Raw genomic sequence first — 5,885 nt, 5'->3', positions numbered from 1 at the left:
GACAGCAAACAGGAGACCATGAAGAGACTAAAAGCAAGCCCACTTATTTAAGGGAAACTACATGTCAACTCCCTCACTCAAGGCAGGCTTTCACATGAAAAGCACCCAGATTGACAAGGACAAGTTATGAAGCAAGAGAGGCAGGTACCTTCAGTACCCATTAGACTACATCCTAATCTAGGGCCTGGATCCTTTCAGAGGTAAAGGTGAACCACACACAGAGATCAAAACTAGTGGTGTGTTCAGGTGCTAAATACCAGAGTAATGGCAAATACATACACAAAGCGTCTATTTGTCTGCAACACCCTGTGATTAGCAACTTATCCAGGCCTTTAACAAGGAAAAACTTAAGTGTATGCCTGGTTTTTATAAATTCTAATCTGCAGTATTTGTATTTGTCCAGTCCATTTGATTAATGCCAACTGAATGCAAATACCTGGTAATATGATGAGACTGCATGATAGTGTGATGAATCTGATTAATCCCATCCGTATGAAATGGTGAGGACTACCTGATTGCACCATTTAAATTTAAACAAGTGGCTTGCATGCAATGGCTTATGGGATACTAAGGGCTTCTAAGAATACACCATTTTTAGGAATATTTGAAGGAGGCTTTGGTAGCCTTTTTAGCTCATTAGGATGCACAGTATTTTTTTTCTTGTTCACATTATTATTCCGTTACACTGTTATGTGCAATGTATTGTGTAATTTCTGAGTCATCTGTTCTTATATTGCAGGGTTGTTTTTTTTTTTTTTTTCAAAACTAACCTCCTACTTATTATTTGGTTTCTGAGTAAAAGGTTTCGGAGAAATGAAGGAGAAACTGACATGGCTGTTTTTTTTCTTCCCAGATCAAATGGTAATCTCTTTTTAAGTGACAGAAAACAGACACCAGATGGGCTGGGAGGAGTTGGTGGTGACCACTGACCACAGAGCAAAAGAGGGGTGTGACTGAAACTGACAGAGAGGCTCTGAGGCTAATAGAGGATCAAAAAAATGTGATGACATGTGGCAATCATCAATGATCAGGTCAAAAAATAATGATGCTACAACACGTAGACCTCCCCCACCCACCAGATGGTTATAGCACTTTGTAAACAGTTGATTATGTCCAGGTCATTTCAGGACACTGTGGGTTTTAGTTGTGAAATGCTGCTGATTTCTTAAGCTAAAGACTAAAAAACTAAGGACTGAAATGTAACTGAAGCAGCTTCTGCTTTTCTGCCTTGTTGTGTGACAGAAGAACTAATTTTTCAATGAATGAAATTATGATGTACGGACTCCTCTCCTGCACCTAAAAGGGTTTCATACAAGCAAAGTGACTTAAACATCCAAAAGCATCAAAGCACTGATGTGTCCGCCCATCAGAAAAACTGTATAAATATATTGTATTTCCGTCTCAACGCTGATCTGCTGAGCAAGCACAAAAATATCCCCTGGCTTGATACATGTCACAGAAATGTGTAGTTTCTGTTTCTTCGTCTTGTTTCTAAGAAGTCAACCAGTGAACAGTTTCACTTTGTACATTGTGGAAATTTTGGACTTACTGTTATTAGCAACACGTGACAATGTCAGTATCTAAAAATAAAAAACTTGACATCCTTTTTCTAAAGTGAAAGGTTTCTAAATCTTTGCTTTTATGTTTAGTTTTGTTCCCTTTAATGCACATTAAATTTTCCATCATTCTTAGACTTTTCTTTTATAAGAAGAAAATAAAACCAGATCAACCAACAGTATGAATGTTGAAACGCAAATGTTGGACGATTAAAAACTGTATCTAAAAAGGTAAATAGGAAACAGCAAAAAAAAAAAATCCAGAGTTATGAAAGCATTAGTCTACGAACTACAGTATTTTATTTTGTTCATATCTTAAAAATTGTTTAAGTTCTGTGTTTTAGTTACTTGAAATGACCACCAGAGTCCAGCACTGCATCGACTCTCCTTAAGAAAATAATGCAGGAAAGAGACCTTACAGCAGGTTTGATCCTGTATTTCACTGACTCTGTCCGTGCAGTAAGCAAATGTTTGATTGGGAATCATATGATATAGAAAAGGTTCCACTCTTAGTTTGTGAGTGCAGCATTCACAAGTCAAGAATCTCAAAATGTGATCGGAATGTATGAGTAACAATATAAATTTGGTTTACAATTATACGTTTATCAAAGTACTTGCACTAAAAATGTACATATATCCTTTTATGTTTCAAGGAGGTGATTTAAAGTAATACTTTGTGTTCGATTTCGATTTCATAAACCAGTCATTTCTCTCTCATTCTGCCCTCTACTCCTCCCTCTTTTTCTTCTTTTGCTTTTGTTTTCCTCTTCACTCTGACTCTACTTAACCCAAAGCATAGTAACTGCACTCACTAAAACACAAGAAAAAAAATAAAATGAATAAAAACCTAGCGAGCACATTCTTACTAGTGTATGCTCCATCTGCCCGTGACCCACTTTTCTCTCCTTGGCTTTGGCATGGGAGGGGTTAACACAGAAAGCAGGAGGAAAGCTAGTTTCTCAGATTAAGGACACTGGGCAGCAAAGGCAGTGGAGGTACCGAGGTAGGATAAAAGTGTGGTGAATATACACCATGGAGTGGTGCACCATCAAAGGAGAGCACCGACTAGAGCTCTTGTCAAGGGTTACAATGCAGGTGTCATGTCGTCCTTAAGAGGCTTGATATGGCAGGATTCATCTACATTTCCTCTTAACAGAGTGTACTATTGTGTGCATTAATGTATTTCAGCCGAGCCCGCCTTACTCTGACTTCCATCTTTCTCTTGATGGGCTCTAAGAGCAACCATAAGGCCAGCGAGATAGTTTTTCACTCAAACACTCCAGCTGCATAAATGCTATTCACTGAAACAGAATTATACAGTATATACAACATGCAACAACTGTCCCTGATTTAACTTAGGACACTGCAGTTATACTGCATCTGTGATCACTTAGCTCCTGAATGGCCCCTGAATGAGTGAACTAGTTTGTGTCAAGCATACCTGCACCTTTAGATAACACATAGGAGTTAGATCGTTGTTCCGTAGATTTTTGAATGAGGAAGTAATGAAAGGCCTGGTTATGTGGAGACATGTTTCTTTCTGTAAACCCTCAGAGGTCAGATCCTGTGTGCTGAGATGAGGTATAGAGTTTGGTTTTGTTTTTTTTTAAAGTGAATATGATCAAAAACATGAAATTATTTATTTTTATTATAATAGTTTGTCTATTTTAATATTTTCTTTTCACTTGTGTAGTTTATGTTTTTTGTAAAACACACCACACCATGTTTTCCTTCTGTATGCTATATGCATTGGATAGTTTGCCTTGCCTTAAGGGTGTGGTTACAGGTGCAAAAGAGCACACCTCTGTCCAAACTCAGCCACACCTCTCTGGTCGTGCTGGTTGTGGTCAGAGAAGAATCAGGCTTTAAACTTGCATGTACAGAGAGCAAGCAAAACGCTGCATTTCAGCCTGGTATTACTCTTTAAACTACTCCTTCTTCTCAGCGTTATCATCATCCATAAATCTGCTTAGGAATCATAGTAAAAAACTCCTTATAACTCCAGAACATGCCCGAGAATCTTCACCTTTTTCAGTTTTCTTCAGCATCAAAGTAAATCAGTGATAGTTGTCTGTACTTCAATGGGTTCACTGCAAAGGGGAACTGCTAATAGCTAATTCAGCTTACTTTTAATGGTGCTGGTTAGCCAAAATGTAAACAAATGTAGTCTAAAAACAGGGCTCAGTTGAAGATGACAGTGTAACTCACTGAATCCATTGGAACATTACACTTCCTATTTATTGCCGAGTTTTTCAAATGTAATTTTCATAACAAATGTTTTTCAGCCCCACTGCACTGAGATTGAGGCCAAAGTCCCAGAAGCAGATATCCCAAACTTCACCAAATAAATGGCAAGGTAACTCAGAAAACATGTTTCTTTTTTTTTATTTGTGTGAATAGACCTTTTGAAAAAGAGAAAACAACACAAAAATGCATCAGTCCTCCAAGTTTGTTCAAAGTCAGACCATTGGTCATTACTTGAGACTATTTTCTTGAAAGAAAACTGAATAAACATGTAGCTGCAATACCTGTCATTATCTTTTATTTCTACAGAATGGGCAATAAAGCCACCGTTTTACCAATGGAAGAACACAAACCATTTTTTTCCTTATTTCTGTGACGTTTCTCAGCATCAAAGACACAAAAGAGGAACAGTGAGGTGGCTTGAATCCATTCACTGTACGTGTGAGACTGGGACGGATACAGGGGAGGGAATCATATCATGGGACGAGTGTGTGTGTGTTTGATTGATAGAGTGATGGAAATAATGTGCAAGAGAGGGTGAGAGAAAGAGGACGGAGAGGTCGGAATGCGGTGGAAAAGACAAAGACAAAAAAAAGAGTGAGAGAGAGTTATGAAGAAAATTGGGGATAATTGAATAGAAGAGCACTTGGGTGCAAAAAAAAAATCCAGAGAGTAACAGACAGATAGATGGTGAAGAGTCAGTGCAGAGTGGAAGTACAAAGAGAGGAGGGAGAACAAAGGAGAGATATATCTAGCAGTTGGAGTAAGAGAGAGAGAGAGAGAGAGTACGCCACGCTGGAGAGAGAGTGCATGAATGTGTGTGCATTAGAGAGAGAGAGGCACAGAGAGAGAGATTGCTGTACCGGGGTACAGAGTAGGTGAAAGTGTGTGTGTGTGTGTGTGTGTGTGAATGAAAAAGAGCAAGTGAAGCTGCACAACACAGTTGCTCAGGGTGGCTCTCACCGATGCACATTTAAAGACTTGGAAGGCATGAAAATGTGATTTTGAAAGCGAAAAAGCAAATCACCTTTTCTTATTTTTCCTCATCTATATTTCATCTCTTGGATCTTTCTCTCATTTTCTAATCCCGGTCCCATTTTACTCTCTTTGTGGTTTATCAAGGAGGTCACTGCGGATACATTGAGGAGCAACACAGCCTGAACTGCAGACTAAAAGGTATTTACTTTTTTATCTTCATTGATACTATTGATACTTTTGGGTTGGAATTAACCTAAATAAGTGCGATAGCTGTGTGTATTTAAAAATCACAGTAATGTCAAGTGTTCATAATACAAAAAAAAACAAACAACAAGAAAGAAAAAAAAACAGTGACAGTGATAGTAAAAATCTGGTGTGTGTGAATTACAAACTGAATATGAACGACATACAATGAGAAGTAGCATTATATTTAGCAGCATGGTGCGTGAGGGTGAAAGTCACCGCACTTAATGAGTGGAAGTCGGTGCTGCTAAAATTGTGGCAAAGAGAGGTGGGTACAAGTCCTCTGAGGTTTGATTCACATCATTTATGTAGGTGGGGAGGAAGAGCAAAGTGGGACAGAAAGAGAATTACAAAGATCACGGAGCCTTCAAAGAAAACTCCATAGTAATTTCATGTATCACTCCAGACCAGCTTTAAGACTGATCTGTGAGAGCAAGCTGCTCTGCTGTAGTGCATATAAGCTTTATTGGCTACAGTTTGCAGCATAAGGCAGCTGTAATGGATGTCATGTAGATTTGTTTGCTCGTAGTAAACGGTAATCATGGAGGTTAAATGTCAAAAAAGACAGCGACATTACGACTGAAAGGATTGCATTCTCTACTGGACAGGGTGGGCAGTGATGGTGGAAAAGTTCATTTCTCTAAATGAGGCTTTCATGCTGAATCCAGCTTTATGGCCATAACTACGTCCCTTGTGACTAGTTAAGACCCTGTTTCATGTAGATTATTCCATGTTCATTATGAATCATAATTATACATTGCAGTATTTTACAACTGCTCGCCCACAGTTACAAAGTAGGTTATGACCCATTGTATTACAGTGGTCTGTGCACAGAAGAAAACGGGGGAATAATTGATGTAGATG

The sequence above is a fragment of the Xiphias gladius genome, chromosome 9 (genome assembly GCF_016859285.1).
Source record: "Xiphias gladius isolate SHS-SW01 ecotype Sanya breed wild chromosome 9, ASM1685928v1, whole genome shotgun sequence".
NCBI lineage: Eukaryota > Metazoa > Chordata > Actinopteri > Istiophoriformes > Xiphiidae > Xiphias > Xiphias gladius.
This window is presented reverse-complemented; position numbering follows the sequence as displayed.